Source organism: Sabethes cyaneus, chromosome 1 (genome assembly GCF_943734655.1).
Source record: "Sabethes cyaneus chromosome 1, idSabCyanKW18_F2, whole genome shotgun sequence".
Taxonomy (NCBI): domain Eukaryota; kingdom Metazoa; phylum Arthropoda; class Insecta; order Diptera; family Culicidae; genus Sabethes; species Sabethes cyaneus.
The window spans coordinates 172054057-172074595 of NC_071353.1; positions in this window are offsets into that span (position 1 = coordinate 172054057).

Here is a 20539-nt window from a genome sequence, read left to right on the forward strand (position 1 = left end):
GCGATTTGGTACTGCAACGGAACGGCGAAGAATCAGTGGATACGAGGACGGATCGAATAGGTATTTTCTGGACGGGACGGCAGAGTATGGCAGGTGCTGGCTCCTGCTGGCGATCCTCAGGGATCCTGTGTAGACCAGCAGTTAAGATCGCTGTATTTGACGTCGAGGAGAAAGGTAAACCTGGTTGCGGTATTCCCACGTTATCTCGTCTGTGACGATATACATCAGACTTGTTCGAGCCATCCCAGTCGTTCCGGTCCTGAAGTCGCGGATCAGGCAGCGGGCTTCCAGCATCCCTTCTCAGGCAAGTATTTCGTGATATGCGTTCATCGGCACTGCCTGAATTGATTTCATCTTGCAGCAAATTTCGTCCTGCAAGCCTTTCCAACTCTATTAGAATGCTTACAATCTACCTCCCATGATGGACTAATGAGAATTGTCGAATGCCCGATCTGTGTTTCATCAGCAGTCCAGACTACGCACCTCGGCTTATTACTCCTTAACATCCTCTCGTGAAGACCGTATATCATCATCCCGCCGTACTGGATATTTCAGAGAATTTCTGTAGCACAGCGGTTGCCGTTAGCTACGATTTTAAACGAACTGACTTCTATTGTATTCTAGATATACTACTAGATATCAATTGGAACGAGAATCTCGGCTCCGAGCTCGGAGGAACCAATCGAGTCTAACGATCACGAGCTAACCGATGAGAAGGAGGACTTCCTTTCGCAAACAGACACAAGCACTGGCAATCCCTCTTCATATCTTCATGCAGTCACAAGTTTTGAGACGCATCCGTCTGGATCGCGCAATTATAGGCAAGTACCATGGCTTTGCATTCACGAACAAAGACTTTCCGCTCCATAATTCCCCAGTTTAACCTGACGAAGCTGGTCCTACAGTGCCATCCAGCACTGTAGACTCGCAGCGAGCAAGCGACAGACGATGAGGAAGACCGGCGATCTTCTTACTCCAGCAGAAGCGTTCATAAGTGACGAGGTGGCCCTCCAGTAGCAGGTCGCTAGTATCGTGAGAGCTAGAGCAACTTCTACAAGAAGACTATCGGTTGCAAATGACTATTCAAGAACAAAAAGGACGAAACAGGAGACGTAGTATGGCAGAAAGACGAATCGTCGCTCAGAGCTTCACCCAGCAGTACCGAAGACGATGAGTATAATATAAAAGTATAAAAAAAGGACATGTTAGTTTGTTTATTTCTCTCTCGAAGGGAATCTTTTGGCATGGATCTAGCGGCGTGGTAGGATGGTAAATGGTTGAATAATGCGCTCCAGAACTACCACGAAGTTCCACAGCTTCCTATTCAGCAACTCCTATCTCTACCTCCTCGTGGTACCATCCGGGATACGTTCCATAGTGGACATCGGACAACCGGTGGAAACTAGGGTCGTATGCGGACAGAGAAGGGGCACACATGTGAAAGCTGAGTGTAAACTCTCCGCCTGCAAGACGGATTCTTGTAGGAGGTATGACTATTAAGAACCAAAGCAGAGGGTCCAAAGCCCCTAAAGATGGATGGTTTTAATAGCTGTTGTCCATGGCTATTATGTAAAAATTTGAATGGATAAACCCCTAATCTAAGGTGTGACGCGGCCCGTGCCGAGAGATGAATGGTGAAGGGGGTTCTATAAATTCTCTCGCCGCAACGGAGCCTGTGGAGTACCAGGGAGCCCTCCACAGTAGTTTGCCTTTCCTGCATCAAGCTGGTCACTGATGCAGTGGACGATTTCTTACCGGGCATACTCTCTTTGCCAGAAAACAAAGAAACGAATGAGGCGGGGTGGAGTATAGGGGAGGAACTTGACTTGAACGATGTGCTAGCAGAGGTTCAGTCCTGATCCTCGTCTATCCTCAACACGCCGACTCGTTGCGAGTCGACAAACGAAGATGTGGCTCCAACTCTCTACTCACGGGTCGAGATTCATTCTGCCTGATCTCTGACTGTGTGCTGGAGGGTGGGCTGAAACAAGAGGGGAGCCGAACAGTTATGTCCAGTAGGAATGCTGTACAATCGCTCAAACAATCTTAAAATGTGTAACGTCGAGGATGAGAGTTACTCAAAAGTCACTGAGTCTCAATAAGAGAGATCTCAGCAAGCTTACCGGTCTTGCGACAGGACATTGTCCGAGTAAATATCATCTTCGGAATCTCGGTTTCGTACAAGATGATATTTAACCTCGGAACACTTGCTCTGCAATCGTGGAGCACAAAATAGTACGCAGTCTGCAGTATCGCAAAAAGGGGGGATCTGGTTGGCGTCACCGATCAGGGTACTAGGTTCATTAACCTAGTCATCCCTGATTGGCACATGTCTCGCTCCAGCTAGCAACCTGTCACTTGCTCAATTAGTGATAGGTAAGCTTGAAGCGTATAGTAAAATAATAAAACGGGACATACCACAATAAAGGGTGTCCCACATCAAATTGCACCACGGAAGAAACGCTGTAGAAAATTACCCATTGGGTATTTTCTCTTGAAAATTTGAGAAGTAGTTTAGAGTGTATTCTTTACACTCTATTTTTATCGTGGTCAGTTTTTCAAAAATTGGAGAAAATGGAACGAATTTATTTTGCGCAAGCACCTGAAAAATTCTCAACTCTCTCACCACGAATGATGAGACTTACGTTAAGGCGGACTTCCGGCACCTTCCGGGGCTACTGTACTTCACCGCTTAGCACAAGTTTGATGTTGCAGAGGAAGTGAGGATGTAGAAATTTTCAAAGTCTGCCAAGAAATACATGATTTGGCAAGCGATCTGCTCATGTGGCAAACGGAGTGCACCGTTCGTGACTACCGAGACTGTAAACGGGCAGATCTACCTCAAGGAGTGTTTCCAGAAGCGTCTGCTTCCTCTGTCGAAGCAACACGAGAACCCTACGATCTTCTTGCCCGATCTACCTTCGTGCTAATATTCAAAGGATGTATTGGAGTGGTACGAAGCCAACGGAGTCACTTTCGCAACAAAGGATATGAACGTCCCCAACTCACCGGAACTAAGGTCCATCGAAAAATACTAAGCCTTTATCAAGCAGACATTACAGAAACATCCCATGGAGGGTAAATCTGAGGTAGACATGAAGAAAAAGTGGGCTTCCGTACAGAAGAAACTGCATCCAGGTTGTACAAAACTTTTTGAGTGGAGTTATGCGTAAGGTGCGAGCACATAGTTATCACTAAGTATCAGTAAGGTTTCGCTGTTATCGATGCTTACTGATACAATCGCCCCGTTAGAAACATGAGTATGACACACAATGTCGTCGGTGTCATCAACAGCCTACAGCCGGGGTGGCTCGTAGTGTTTCAAGCAGTCATTTCCACTCAACCCAATCTTAGGTCCCGCGTCGCCAATTTCCTCTCAGAAGTCGCAAATAACTTTCGACTTGGTCGAACCATCTTGCACGTCGAGCCTCCTGTTCCTGGTACCGGTGAACTTGTTGAAGAGAACTGTTTGTGTCGCACTATGGTCCGGCATCCTAACGACGTGCCTGATCCACCGTAACCTACCGACTTTCGCCAGATGTATGATGGGAATGTCACCAAGCAGTGCAGGTAGCTCGTGATTCAAATGCCTTCGCCACTCTCCGCGTTTAGTTTGTACTCTGCCTGCCATTTTGTGTTTCAGTCTAATCCTTCTAGACTTTCTCCTTACATTGCCTGTTGCCTCCGCCATCGCAAGGTTCCTGGCTATGATATCAAAGTCATCTGCAAAGATTAGGAGTTTATCCGGTAAACTGGTTTCGTGCATTATTTGTGCTGGTCTGTGCTGGATCGACAGTATCGTATGCTGCTTTGATGCGTGAGCATGTTGTACTTCCGACATTTCTGCAAGATCTGGCGCAGATTGTTGTTTTCCAGTTATAAAATTACAATTTCCTATTTTTTGCTTCAATACCGTCATGCGTAAAATTACTGATATTTACTGATAGTTATCAGTAACGTACTCGAAACTATTGATAGTTATCAGTAACGATTTTTAATGATAGTTCCCATCCATGGTATTGAAATTAAATAAAATATATATGCCAGAAGCTTACTAATGGGTTGTTGTCTGAAAGTCTGAAAAGGATCGGTCAATTAGGTAATTTTCTACAGCGTTTCTTTTGTGGTGCAATTTGATGTGGGACACCCTTTAGTTCAAAATACTGGACGCAGTGGTAAGAGTACCCAACAGAAGAGGGATTTTCCGGTTATTGTACGAAGAAAACTAATTCTCTGGTAACATTTCTGAATCAATTACCTTGTATGGCATCTCCAGATGCACTTAGAGTCAAACCAAAGGCCAAGATATTTATGTACTAAAACCTGAGAGATCATTTCATCCATGAGTTGAAGTTGTAATTGAGCTGGTTCATGTTTTCTAGAAAGGACTATTAATTCAGTTTTTTTCTGTAGAAAAATTCGGTACCCAGCTGTGAAGCCCAAGTTGATACATTGACTAAAGTTTCTTGTAATGATCTTTGTAAATCGATAGCTCTGGGACTGGTAGCCTAAATTACACCGTCATCTGCAATCACAGAGTCCATGATGTTGGCAGATGTACTCATGAAGCCACTCCAACGGATTCGACTAGAAAAGTTACGCTGTGAAGTACGAATTCGTACGGATCTGATTAAGGAGGAGTGTTAGAAGTAGTAGGTGTTCAGACTGAACTACTGATCGTATCAGTTCTATTCTATTCTTATATTCACTAATTTGCACTTGCTATAATAAATTTTGTTGCAGACATAATTCATGTCAAATATTTTGAAATATGTGGAGTAATTTATGACAGACCCCTAGAAATTAGTCTATGGAATTTAGAACACAAAGATGTTCTATCACAAAAATGTAAAATTTAGCAAAAACACATCGTGTTCATTCAAAATTCAAATCAAATTCAAATTAGGTCAAATTTGGAATTAAATTCAAATTGCTGAGGCCGATTTATTCGCCTATTACACTCTCTATTATCAGTCAAAATCCCAGATAGCAAGCACATTCTCGGAAAGAACTTAATTTCCTTGCCATAGTTATCGCAAAGTTTAATCTCGATGGCGTGCTGCTGGTTGGTGTTATAATTGATCATGCATGCCAGTCGAGGGCTACCGGACGGACCCGTTGTGGCCACCAAACAGCAACACAACGGAACGTAGGAACGGGGGTATCATCAATTAATATACTACTTCTACTTGCAGCTCCTCATCATCGCTCTACCGAACACCGGGCAGAGGCAAGTGAAGGTATTCACCGGGCTGGGCAACGAACGAACGACGTTCGTTTTTCTTTTTTTGCACTGCAGCTCTTAATGTTTAGGTTTACGAAGAAAAAATTATCGCAATTTATAGGCAAAATTGGCATGCGAATAATTCGTGGATCGTTAATTGGCTCCTAAACGATTCATGATCACCCCTCGCTACCCTCCCGTTGAGGGAGGGGCAAAAACCTGCCGTTGGCAGACAGACGCTGCACCTAGCAGTGCAATAAAGAAAAACATTACACTTGAATTACAATATTTATAGGGGAAAAAATTGAATTAAAATTGAAAAATTACACGCACTAACTTTCCAGTTTCAGAAAACCAAATTGGCAACTTATTAGCAATTCACAAAAATTTCCACATTTGGTCGCACTCGTAAGTCGTGACAACAAAGCATATCACCATGACTACCGATCGTTTGCACATAAATAAACATCGTAACAAGCATTGTGATATGTCCCTATTTGTGCCGCCGTCGTACTTCCTGTCGTTTCCAAATTGGGCCACTAATAATCGACCGCATTCGCAAGTCTAATTATACTGAACTGACCCGCACCAGGGTCGGTCGGTCGGTTCAGGCGACAAAACATCGGTTGATTCCACTTCACTCGCTACCACCTACCTGCCACAAGGGACGTCCCGGCATTCTGCTGCTGCTGCTGTTGCTGTAGTTGATGAGGAAAATGTTGAGGCCGTTAACGGGGAGGTACGGTTGCGACAAGGAAAACCGATCGACGATTGTTTTCCCCCAAGCAGGAATTGCACTGTTTACTGCTATCTGCTATCAATTGCACTTGCTTGTTTGCTGCACCTTCAAGGCCACAAAAAGCCGCAGAAAAAGAACACTCCAACAAACACACACGCACTTTTGACGTTTAGAATTGCTTTAGCGTTGCTGTGCGGTTAGTAGTTCACTTGTTCCGGCACGTCTGTAATCTTCGGTTGCTTCGATCAACCCGGTACAACACAACACCTGAACCCGGTTTTGAGTGGGATTAGTGGCTCGAATTACACACAAATCACGAACAAACACGCGCGGATTTGTTACGGTTTGGTTTCGCTACTAAATCGCACTCCTCCTAGCACAATCGGCGAGAACTCGACAACGAAAGAAAAACGTTTTCAACTTAACGAACGCAATGCGATCCAACGAGGACGAAGGATGAGAACGGAATACCTGTGCCGTTGGAGGGCCACGTATGTTATATATATAGACAACGCTGATTCTCTGTACTCTATACTGCTGCATATAGAGCGATCATGAATGAGTTATCCGCGCCACGCGGCGCGGCGGCCGCTGTTCCCGCGCGCGCTCCGAGACCGAGAGTTTTTATTTTCCAAACGATCCGCCGCGCATGGAGCGCGAAATCGTTCGTTTATGCGATTTTGTTTTCCGACCATATCTATACGGTCATAAACGTAGTTCATACTTCTTCGGTTTTGGATTATTCCAACCATTTTGGTTGGTGATATTTTCAGTTTAGACTGGCAAAACATCATTTAAATTTTGTCCTGACTAATCTGCCATTATTTTTTATCGCAATAATCGTTGCTAACCCATCTAGATCATCCACTCCCACGCCATCGCGTGCCCTCCCGGAGGGGACAACAGCCGCGGGCAGTGAATGAATCACAACATCTGCTCTGCACGCCGGAGGAAAGTTTAACGAACGGCCATCAAGAGGTACAACACGAACGCAGTGATAGTTTGTCATTTTTTTATATCACCCAGTAGCGGCGGATTCTTCGGCGGAGATCTACGGTCTATGAGTTTTACAAGCGCGCATGCAAAATTCATTCGAAAGACAGCGGCGAAGAAAGCCACACACTCGTTGAAATGCACATGCTTCAGGCTCAACACCTTCTAACACGCTTTGTTTATGTTTGCTGGTAGTAAGAGGCGGTAATTTGAATTGAAAATTAGCCTCGATCTTCGCACGGCATCTCGATTGTGTGATTAATCGTCATTCCCGAAAAAGGGTGGGCAAAGTGAAGTGTGCTTTCCATCATCCGTCGGGCACCCAAGCTCCAATCCTTCCGTTCGGTGAAGAATTTTCAATTAAAAAAAATCTCCAAATCGATACATGACACATGATTAACGGCCCCGCTTCACAGTTCGGGTTAAAAATAAGCGCAAGCAAATTCCATTATATACAACGGCTTTCAATATACACCGAAGTCGCTTTTTACGCCAAGTGAGTAATACCAAAACTCTCATAAAAGTAAATTAGGTAAAAAACCCACTTAAAAAGCGACCCCGGTGTACATAGAGGCACAGAAATTTTCCGAAATTGAAAACATGCCGCTCGTGCCGGAGCTTGCTGCGACCGAAATATCGTTTAGAGATTATCGCAAGCCAGCAGCGCAAGACAGGTGAAAGAACAGTGCTGCCACCCATACCTTTTTCGATTCGATTCAATAGATCCAGATCATCATCCAGCAGATACAGCAGTGAGTTGTCATAAATGGAAATCGCAACCCGTTCGCGTTGTTTGTAGCAATCAACATCGTTTGCTTCTTGTTGAGCACGCTCAATTGGCGAATGCAAATGACGGGGAATCTATTTCTGGAAAACGTGTTTAGGCCAGCGGCCGCGGTGGTGTTTATTCTTACTTTTCCACTTACTTTGCCCGCTGAAAATATACGTGTGACATTGAACTAGTTTAGGTGATGAAAATCAAGCGGACCCGGACCGTCACCGTCGTCGACGAACCTGGTGCGTCGCGTCGCGTCCCCGAGGTGTTTGTCAGGTGAAGTTTTCACGGTTAAGTATGAGTGGCTTTTCCTCTTTTCACGTTTTTTGAAATAAAAAACCAGGTGATAAACTATGGGAAAATATCTGTTGAAGTAATATTTTTCTCGTTTTAACGTCGCAATTCTTGATCTCTACTCTAGTGCTTCCGACATTGGAAGACTTCATGTTTGTAAAAATAGTTTATATAAATTTCATAGCCAATTTTAACTGTTCAGAACAATTACACTACTACTATCCCGAGAGCCGGGATGGCAAGTCGGCTTAAACCTGGTTGAGTCATCTAGCACGTTGGGCCCCTCTATTTCTGGCGCCGGTGGGGTTCTTAAAGAGAACGGATTTCACTGCACAGTCGTTCGGCATCTCTATGCGACGTGGCCGGCCCACCATAGTCTCTCAACTTTCGCCAGGTGTACGATGGGAATCTCTCCAAGCAGTGCCTGTATCTCGTGATTCATACGCCTCCGCCACCCGCCGCTTTCCGTTTGTGCTCCACCAAAAATAGTCCGCAGCACCTTTTGTTCAAATACGGCAAGTGCACGTATGTCTTCCGTAAGCAAAGTTACCGTTTCAAGTCCGTAGAGAACTACCGGTCTGATTAGCGTTTTGTACATCGTCAGCTTTGTGCGGCTGCGTTTGCTCCTTGATTGAAGCGTCTTACGGAAAGTAAAGTAGGCTCAACTTTCAGCATGAATGTGTCGTTGAATCTCCTTATGCATATTATTGTCGGTGGTGACCGGAGATTTCAAATATACGAACTAATCAACCACCTCCAGTTCATCGCCGTCAATAGTCACTATCCGTGGGAGGCAAACGTTGCTATCTCTGGAGCCTCTTCCTACCATATATTTGGTTTTTCTTCGCATGGATTTGTAACCCTATCCTCTTAGCGTCCGTTTTTAGTCTGACGTAGATTGCCTCCGCCGTCCCAAGGTTTCTAGTAATGATTTCGAGGTCGTGTGCGAAGACTGAGACTATATCGTATGCTGTCCTGAAATCCACGAAAGTATCAGGCGGGCCCCCAAGAAGCGCGCCTGATACTATCCTACGAATTCTCTTGCTCTATCTCTATTTTTAGGAAGGGAGGAATGTCTGATGCGAAGAATGATTGATTGCTCTATCTGTCAAGAAACACTCCAAGGTATTCAACGGGATCTGGAAGATTTAATCGTATGTTACTCAACTCAATTCTTCACTTAGATGATAGTATTATTTATTTTATTTAAATTAAGTCGACATCAACATACTATGGCCCCAATGATGGATGAGTAATTTAAAGTAATAACAATAAAAAAACAGTCAAAAAATTACAACTATACGAACAATTTTCTTGGTCGTCATCTGTGGAAAAAACACAGTAAAGTTGCGATGGATTATTTCACGTGACAAATTAAAATCAAATATGGATGCAACCCGAGTAAAAAGTCGCATTAAAGAGCTGTTTCGTCCCTAATGTGTGCGTTGGAAAGGTTATTGTCACCATCGAATTATTGCGCAGTGCCCAACAATAGTAGAAGAATCAATTCATCCCTACAGTGTAACGACTGCAAACAGAGCTCTTGCGATGTTTCTTCGTATCCGCAGTGTTTCTAAGCGGAGTGTAATCGGCATCTAGAGTGACTATACACAGAGTGGCGACAATGTCAAAATTGGAATGATAATTATCTGTGAGTGACATTTCAATCGAGCAGACGACCTATCCAACGCGTATGCAGGAAAGAGAAAGAAAAACCTTGGAAAAACCGCATTGCATACATTTAGGATGACATGTCGCCACTCTGTATATAGTCACTCTATCGGCATCGACTTTCACAATTCGGATTTCGCCATGGTGGACGCCGAAGAGCAAAGCGTAAGAAATGGCGTTGAACCGATTCAATCCTTTTCATCCCGTTTGTTACCGTCGATATCAGCAACAAGGCATTGAATAGACATTCAAGGCATGCATTTAGTTTTAATTTAAATTCAATTATTCTGTGTTCCATTAGTTTTAATTTCGTTTTCGTTCAAATTTTGGTGGCTCATTCTATTTGTAATAGATTTAAGTAAGTTAAGTACTAACCCTAAACTCACCACCCAGCTAATTAGTAACCCAGCCTAAAGTAAGTTGTATAAGACTATGCATGGAGTCGACGTCGAAAAAATACAAGATTGTACAGACCAGAAAAAAGACGGCAAAGAACCGCGTTAAAAAATATTCAACCCTGAAAATACTACTAACATTTCTTCGGCGAATTTCAGCTTAAGGCGAAATCGACGCAGCACCACTCCCAAGTTCGAATATTACTTGACACACGAACTCGAGAGTTCACAATTAGTTCAAATTCAATTCCGTGGAACTTTCTTGCTGATTAGTATGGTATATCAAGTATACGTGAAACTAAATGCTTTAAGAAGTGCTGTGAGTACTTCATAGATACTTCAAAGCTATTAGGATGCTACAAGAAGTTCTGAAGTAACTTTAGTTGCTAACAATAAAGTTCTGCGTGCTGCTTTTTTGTTTAAATTTCTGGTGATCAAACCAGCAGAACCCAAAACTATTTGAGATTAATTATTTTTATTTCACTCGAATAATTTTAAACCTTGCACAATTCTAATTACAAATATAAATTAGAATGCAATGCTCTTCATTATTGTGTTGTGTTGTGTAGCATTTGCGGTATCTCGCTACTAGTTAATTGCCTGGCTCCAAACTTTATGTTCTATAATTAACTCGCACTGCATAAAGTTGCTACAAGTTCTAAACGGAACTTTTACTTAGGAATAACTCATTGGCAAAATTCACATCGCTTGTATACGACAAAGGTGACGCCGTGGATCGGGATAGGTTTACAACGCGGAACACCCGGCTTCAAACCTAACAGCAGGCAAATGCAACAAATATAGAAGTTAGGTAGAAGTATAAAAATAGAACATAGCATAGCAGTGCTGCTAAATTTTAGTTTTTTCTCAGTTTTTGACAGTTTATTTCGAAGCTGCTTAGCGTTCTATGCAGCGAATCCAAGACAGCTTGAAAGTTCGGTTAATTATTTAAAAGTGACGCTGCTTAGCAAGTTATAGATTAATATACATACAGCTGTTTAACCCTCGTTAGACACCATTATTCGAACTCTTGGTTACTTGGGCTGTGTCCGAGGTGCGAAAGAGAGAGGGAGTGTGACAGGGGGATAGAGAGTGATGACAGAGGAGCAAATGGATCAATCGTGGCTAGACCGATCAAGAGGCACGGTCGGTGTTGCCTGTTCTCAAGTAAAACCGAACAAGTTATTCTTTAATTCGAGTTTACCGGTGAAAAGCTCCATCGCCGCGTGCAAAAGTCGATTCCGCGGTAGTCGGAAAACATCTTCGGGTGAAGCCCGATTCCTGGAAAGTTTTGTCATCAACGCGGCCGACATTGGTCGGTTTCCTTATACCTGCAACCATCACGGAAATCTCGTTTCGGCCGAGTAAGAAGCTATTTTAACCACGTGTCAAGGTTGGCAGAGGAGGTGCTGGTGGTCGACGAGTTACGCCATCGTCGAGTCACACGTGTTCGTCGAAAGAGACGAACGTTTCGGAGGGGAAGGCCCGAGGAGGTCTGGTTGAGCCTGGCCCTCGCTCTTCGACGCCAGAACCGATGAGTGCCTACTTCGTTCACGAGCGCCGTGGATAGAGCGAACGTCAGGACCCTAGAAGCTCGATTCACATTATTGTTCCAGCCAAGGTACGTCACACTCTCTCCCCCTCTACGTCTGCATGTTCCTGTCATCAGGGTCCCAACAGTTCCAGTCGACCGCACCGTTTAAACAATGCACGATTACATATAAATATAAGTATTAAAATGATTTGCTTTGTATAACTTTTCCCTATACTGAACCCTATGTCTGTCTTGCATGTGTATTTGGTGTTTTGTTCGCTTGATAGTCCAAGGTAAGTTTCTGGGAAGTGTAGCCGATCCTGTAACCAAGTGTCCGACCGAGCTAGTCGTTAGTTACACGTTTTGATAATATGATACAAAAAATGACAGGTTCTCGAGCAGCATACAGTTCAGATTGCACCAATTCGTGTCAAGCTCTGGTTGAAACCAAATTGGCTCATTCTTGTAGCGTATCTTTAAGTGAATCTTACAATCGTTGGTGTAGGATAAACGAGAGCCTTTGAGTACGGTGTTGACATCATTACAGTACAGTACAGCAGAAAGATTAACGGTCCCAAACGACTACCTTGTGGGATTCCCTGTGGGATTGGGGACCTACGAGGTAGGAACTGAACCAACCGAACATACTGCCGCAAATATCAAGTCTTTCCAATTTAGCAGTCGCCGTACAGAAGACGTCCTTCTGCTAAGCTTTCCGTAACATATGATGTGAGATAAAGGAGATTCGTAGTAGTTAATCTACTTGCGATGAATCCATGTTGATCAACACTCAGTATTGTTTACAGCGCGACAGCAGCAGAGTCGTGACTACAAGTTCAAACTAACGTAACTTGGAAATAGCACATAATGACGAGGACATACGGAATACCATCTGGGCCGGGTTTAGTCGACGAATTTAACGTTAAATGGTGGCTTCTTCGTAGATGTTGAGCGTATCCAGAGCATTCACAGTCATTAGCAAAACATTGAAAGCAGATTGGGTAATTTAATTGTCGGAATTTGATCGTGGTTCGTGCGAATTTATCGGTAAAAAGTTGGCAGACATACTAGGGCTCCGAAGCAACCTCTCTGTTGAGGGTCATAGTTAAAGGAAGGCCCGATTCCTTACGCTGATAGTTAACATACTTGCAGAACCTTTTTGCTTTCACCTTCAGATTGCGCTGGATTCTCAGCAGATGTCGTCTAAAAAGCAAGCCAGACTGGTTCTTCTGAGCCTACGAACCGTTGCTTTTCAAGAGATGGCGCTTTTATAGTTACTTTTAAATCAAAATTTCTCACTTATCTACGTTTATCTAACTGCAAAACAATCACTCATCACATTTTATTTGTGGCACAGTTACTCTGTTATACTTAATTTTAATGACTTCTGCCTAATTTTGATAAAAAACAAACTTTTCCTATACCTTTCCACAGCATCTTACTACCGTTCGTCCGTGAGGCCGGAAAAGTGATTTGAAACCGTACGAGAGCCGGGAGCTGAAAATGTTTGCGACATTTCAATTCGCAAAAATTAAATTTCGCAACATGAACGCAATAAACAAAAACAATGTTTACCATATATTTGTGTGTTCAGGTGTCAAACGTTATCGTACGATCGTTGTTGCGTACCGAAATATTGTCCGTTGTGGCCCGTAGTAGCATCAAGCTCTAATATAACTCCAATCTACGCCGGAAGAAATCCCAGGAGGCATTAGCGTCCGTGAATTTCATCGGCGTGGACTGTCGAAAGGTGCTGGAAGGTTATGTTGCGATTATAGCGATAAACACAAAAGAAACTGAGTTGCATGAGAGAGTAATGGCGCTGCGTTGAGTAAATTTATTGTCGCGTAAAATTGGGCTGTTTGCGAAATGTACAACATGCGTTACAAAGTAACGACATCTGTTGTATTCGACAGGGAAACATTGATAGTTTCAAGCATACTCTCACGCATGGCGCATAATGAACCACTAGCGCCAACTTCTGTTATTTATTATCAGAAACTAGAGGCGGTGTCCTATTATGTGCTGAAAATCGTATGTGTGTTAGCTATTATCGTTATATACGATTGAAAATCAACTTGGGCGCACTTTATTAAGCATTAGTTAGGATTCCGAATTTGTTAAGAGATATTTACGATATCTTTCGTACATTGATGTACGACTTGGTGCTAGCTGGGAATCTGCTCAATACTGCTTCATTGATAATTTTCGATCAGTTTTGCTTTCAGTCTCTTATTAACTGCGACAAGCACGCTGTCGTCCGTTAGCTTCCGATTATTGCTGGGCTCTCGATCGCATCGAAAAACTTTGTATTTGGGGCCAATATGCGGCCGCGATTAGCTTGTGGTGGATTGAAAATACCGGGAGCGTCCATATCCAGCTTTTTTTATTGAGCACAAGTGGGCACAATCTTTTGACATTCATTGCAGGAGCGTCGAGTTCGCCCTAACGGAGTTGAAAACATCCATGATTGTTTGTTGTTCGAGTGTAAAAATGTAAACATTGTTTAATTTTGCAGGTCAGCTGAAGAGGAACATAATTGCACGGATAAGGAGAAAGTCAGAGTCAGAGAGAAAGTCGAAATACGCAACGGAAAGTTTCTTATCAAGTCGAGACGCTGTTCGAGATCAAACTTTGTCAACGGCTCGACCAATATGAAGTTAATGTTTGCCTCTGAATGCACTCGAATGTTTAATTCGCACGATTGTAAAAAGTATTCTGAGTCGGTGCTTTCAGGAAATTATGGCCGCAAACCACTACAACAGTTTGAGTCCGTTCAGCTATGTTATGTGCAGTTATGATCAGCTGAAGATCTTCAAAATTAAACGACGTTTACATTTTTGAACTCGAACAACAAACAATCATGGATGATTCCATTGTAACTCCGTCAGGGCAAATGCAATGAATGTCAAAAGATTGTGCCCATTTGTGCTCAATAGCCGCCATTATCGCTCGTGAAAAGCTGGATTGCAGTCCACAGTGCGACCCGGCTGTAAAGTAGGACGAAGAGAAGGTTCGTTGCAATCAGGATCCTTTACTTACTTTTTCGGCGACAATCCGCTTATCAAAATCCGTGCCGAATTCAAGACTTCTCCACGTTTCTTGGTCTTGGGCTGCCGCGCTCCAATCGTTCCTAACACCCTCTGCTCTAACATCCACGTCAACAGCACTCATCTAATGGGTACGGGGTCTGCCTTGAAGTTGTCGATCTCTGTCGGGTTCTCTGCTAAATTTTATTTTCGTTGGTCTCTCATCGGACATCCTTACTACGTGGCCAGCCGCTTTCGTGTTTAATGCTCCTGCGCCACACTCCTTCTTCTAATATGTCGCCATTAATTGATCGCAGGATCTTACTCTCAAAAACGACCAAAGCTCGTCGGTCGCTCTCTTTCTACATCCACGCTTTGTTTCCGGGTGATGCGGTAGCTCAGCACGTCCGGCGCATTCCCATTGCTCTCCGACAGCAGGTGGAAGACCAACTTAATAGACTTCTGAAGTTGGAAATAATTGAAAAGGTAGATTTACCGAGCCCGTGGTGGTCGTCCAATACACTCCATGCATGCCTCTGGCAACTTCACGATAAGTTGATATTTCCACCCTTGATCGTTGTAGAACTATCAAACGTACGTCGTACGTGAGCGGAGTTTCCAAAAGCAAATAAACATTGTCGAAAAGTGTACCCATTAGCCGCCATTAAGCACGCGAAAAGGTGGATAGATGTAGTTTTTAAATTTGTTACTCAGAAGGGCTCTAAAATAATTCATCAAATCGTACCCGCGAACCAAAAAGATAGGTGGTCCGTAAAGCGGCACACCGACAAGCCAGCAAATGAGGCGCAGCTAATCCTCGCCGCTCAGCTTAGCTCAGGGGATTAGCGGCTTAGATTTTATGCACAAATTGGTTTGTTTGAAATCGAATGTAAATGCCACTGATGATGATTACGGGTTTCTGCCGGTGAGGTGTGCGAGTGCAGCAGCATACTTTGAAATTTTCCCGCTGCAGGATGCACCGGCAACCGCATTGATGATTGCAACAATCCATCAAGCAAGACGAAGCAAAGACGTTTTGTCTTATTTTACGCCTGATGTGTGCTACCTTGGCAACTATGTCTGTTATTGTACGTCCGTCGGCGATAACATGACGTTAGTTGACGCACGGTCGATCGCCTACTACCTACTTTGTGATGCACCACCGTTGGGTGCGTGCACCGACTTGCTTTCGGTTTCAAACGCAGCAAACCACATCGTTTTCGTACCACCCACAGCGGCACTGTCATTCCGTTCCGACCACCAACCCGTTCCACCCCACAAATAGGCAAAAAATTAATTGCTGCAATAGGTTTTACCCCGCGCCCGATCAATCTATCTAGTAGACTGCGTGTGCAGGACTTTGATATGTCGAGAAATCATCGACCGCCAATCTTTTATAATTCCTCAGGCAATAGTACCCGCCGCGCCGGTGCGATCTGCTTTCGATCGATCCTTTTTTTCATCACCACCCCCACCACCAGTGGAGTAGTGACTTGTGTGGTGCCGCCGATCGGCGCGATATTCCTAAGTGGAGAGGCTTGTAATTTAACAAACAAAAAAATCATTTCGCATAAACAATCACACCCGCAAGCACCAGCACCATGAATTGATGGCAGCACGGAGCTTGGTCTGTGCTGTCGATTGACGGATAAAGTGAAGTTATTTCGGTTCAGCAATCGGTAGTACATGCACATGTACTTCCATTGCGAGTGGATTCCTAGTACATATCCACGATGGAGGCGTTAGACTCTGCTTGTTACGGGTTTTTTTTCCGCACAAGACATTAAATCCTGCTCAAATCAAATGCCAGCTGCATTTTCTTTGCGGCATCGGAATATTATGAAACCACTGGAACGCGCACACAGTTCAATCTGCATCATCGGATGATAAAGTTTTTTTCCACTCGAACACGCTCGCCTTCCGCGGTGAACTGTTTGCAATAAAACACGGATCTGGCCGCTGCTATACGCATTCATTCTTTCCAGCTAATCTGCTAGCTGAGCCACTCGACTTAAGCAAAGCAGCAGATCTGACATTGTTACGCTTTCTCACATCCAGAGCGATCAAGAGAAGATTAGCAACAGCAGCAGCAGCAGCAACAAAATGCATTCGATGCACACTGATGGCATCAATCAAGACAATAATGCTGCTCCGCATAGCAGTGGATTAATCGATTTTTTTGTATTGTTCCTAGCACGTATGAAAATGATTTTTTTTCTTTGTTGTTGAAAGTAATCCACGAAGAAAGTCTTTGCATATGAAATGTGGTTTGGTTCCTTTCGATTTGATTTAATCGTTTGATTGACTTTCATTTTTCGATGGAAAGTTTTTTATTGTAGGATTTCTAAGTTCATTAATTCTAATGAGATTTTACTATCAGCCAAATATATAATAACCAATCAATGTTTTCCCATCCAATCAAAGACGAGCCATGAGTTCACTTCTTCTAAAGATTCAAAAGGTTCCACAGTTTGAAAGTCGTTTAAAAGTGGTCGGAAAGTTGTCTGAAGAAAGTCTGAAAATCATCTGAAATTGAGATTTTCTGCAAGTCACGTGAGTTAATAAAAAATCAGCTGAGAATCCTCCAGAAAAGTTCTCGAAAAGATATCACGGGTTGCCACGTCAGACAATCATTTAACAGTCGAGTTTTATCGGAAAATTGTTTAAAAATCGTATAAGTGTTAGGAATTCTTTTTAAGGTCATTTAAATTCCGCAAAAGCATGCATCTGAAATTTGCCCAAAGTTCGTTTGAATTGGTTTAAATGTCGCACAAATGCTATCTAAAACTAATCTGAAAAGCGTCCGAATTATGATTTGAAAGTTTTCTGCAAGCCGTCTAAAAGTCGTCTGAGAATCATCAAAAGCGTCACTTGAAACTGATCTTAAAACCATCTGTGAGTAATCTAATTGTCGTCTGGAGGTCTGAAGGCAGAACTGAAAGGAGCTGTCTGAAAGGCAACAGAAAGTCCGTCTTCTGCCAAGCCGTCCGGAAGTCACCTGAATATCGACTGAAAGATGTCCGTAACTCTTCTGAAAGTCTTCTAGATTTCACTGCCGGAGGGTAGTTCAGAAGCGGTCCAGAAGTCGTCTGAAAGTCATCTAAAAGTCGTTTGAAGATTACCTACGAGCAGTCTGAAAATAATCTGAAAATCACCCTTAGAAAGCCATAAATATCGTTTGAACATGGTTCAAACTCGACTGAAAATATTCGAAAAGTTATCAGAAAGTCATTTAAGAACCGTCCTAATGGGGTTAAACAGAGATTTTTTTAAAAGCACCTTCAATCAGTTGAAAGTCGTTTAAGGTGAGCTTAAAAGTCGTTTAAGGTGAGTCGTCAGAGGCCAGCTGCTTTTTTACTGATTTCAGTACTTGTTTTCACTATCGTTTTGTTTATGCTAAGTTTATGCTGAGTTGCTAGTATTCTATTATGAACATAATCTATTTCCTAATCTATTATGAACAATTATGAAACGTAGAATCGCGTATCCATTATTGCTGTTAAATTTTATAAAAATATTTTCGACACTTTACGACCGTTAATTTAATTTAATTTAATAGTGAAAATTATTGGTCAATTTCATGCTCAACGTAAATATGGCATCACTCCCGTTTCCTTGGTAACGTATCAACAACGACGGTCACGGATTCGGAATTGCAATCGAAACGAAGTAAAGTTTTTCATATCAATTCATGTGAACAGTTTGGGCAAAATCTTTATAATATCTTACCAAATGGTAAATTAATGCGGGTGGTAAATTAATGTTTTCTGTGTTTCAAGTTAAGTTTCGCGAGTGATGTGACGACTGGAACGGCCGAAAAAAATTAATAAAAAATCGACGGCGAAAAGTGAAAATACAGTGATGAATTTTAATTGGGCAGAAATCTCAGTATTTAGTGTAATTTATGCCCCAAAAAGTAATAGAACCTATAGAATGCAATGTTTAGTTTTTCGAGTTGCAAGATCTTATTACGGCTAGCAGGTTAGTTGAACTAATTTTATTTTTTTTGTGATGGTTTCCCGCGTCTATGGGAGCATGTTGATACACTGAAGAAGGGAAGGGAAGGGTGATATTCGGTACCATACTGACTGCCATAAATGGACTCTGACGACCTTGTCCTTAACACTCGTCTAAAAATCATTTAAAATAATAAAAATTCGGAAATCCGTCTGAAAGTTGCCGTCAATTCGTTAGAAAGTGACCTACAAGTCATCTGAATGACGTCTAAAACTCGTTTGAAAAACTACTAAAAGTCGTCTGAATGTTGTTTTGGACGTCCTTTACAAACCGTTCGAAAGTCATCTAAAAGTTCCTCAATCCCTCTTAAAGTTATTTAAGAACATCTGAATGTCGTTAGCAAACTGAAATTAGTTTAAAAATTATTTCAAAAACGGTTCTTTTCACAAGAAAGTTGTTTGAAGGTTGTTGAACTGCATTGCCATATCTCGGATAGGGTCGTAGGATCCATATTTTCTATCCCGACCTTGCAGATTCAGGAAATTCCTAGTTCTGAGGTTTCGTTTCGGAACATCTCCTAGAATCAATCTAGCCAAGAACATGACTAGAGCGTTGGCATGTCTTATTTTCAGAGTCTCCAAATTAAGCGAACCAAATACGGCGGTAAGTTTTTGAGATCACGCCATGGAAGACTGCGCAAAGTATAGCGTAAAATTTTATTCTGTTTTTTTTTTGCTTCTGGCGATCCAAATTTGTTAATAAGGATACCAAATCACAGATCCTAACTCTAAAACAGGACCTCACAAGTGCGTAGTCGAAAAAGTACGGGTCATGGAACTCCTTAGCGATTGTAAAAGTAAATCCAAGTTGCTTATTGGTTCTGGAGATAATGTCGTTATACCACAACATTACATTTTCCTAGGTCTATTGACTAGTGGGAATTATCCCTTAGTTAAGTCCGAACGAGCGACAACGAGTAAGGACAGCATGTACCCCACATTTTTGCAGGTTGAAGACCGTGAATATATTCGGCCGAATATGACGTTCGGCCTTTTGTGATTCGGCCATTAGATATATTATGCCATTTTTAATTTCGGCCCTTTGTGTTTCGGCCATTCGTAGGCGATCCGTTGGAAAAACCGGAAACGACCACTGATTTCCAGCGTGCAATTAGTTCAATAGATTTTTTCATTAAATACGGTGGACTCCCGTTCGTTTGAACGATTCCTCATGCAAACTAACAGGGTCAAACGAACGGGGGTCCGCGGTATGTGGATAGAGACAAAAACATTCCATCAAGAAGACTGACAACTCTGCAAAAAGTCGAGAGACAGTAACACCAATGCTCTCTGCCGAGTTAAAGTTGAACTACCACATACTAGTGTGTGTATATTAGAATATGGATGTACACAAACGCGTATGTAATGCATTGCCATGCACGCATACATCTTTTCCCACCAATATAGGTATACAGAGCTTCAACTTTTGTCGGGAAGGGTGCGTTTTTAGACACTAGTTTCGAATAATTCGTTCGATTGTGAGAAGCTAAGTACAATGCTTTTCAGTTCGGAATGTTCCAGATTAGCGAAATCCAAATTAACGAGGGTATGAAAGGGGGAAGGCAATGAAGTTGCATCCAACATAACTCTAGCCATCCCAAAGTCCTACCTAGCACCTCGACGTGGTCATACCCGGTAATGTTCTTTCCTTAAGATTGACTAGCTAAGCTAGGAGGTACGATGCTGCCCGCGATGGATCCCGCCTGCCTGATATCAAAAGTGTGGTTTTGGGCAGACGGCCGATCCACTCGGCCCCGTTGATAGGTAAGTCCCAACAAATATTCTAATTATTTGTTTCGTTCTAGTTCTTCAAACACCTATACTATACTATACAATGGAAACATGGACCGTAAAACTTACTAATAATGT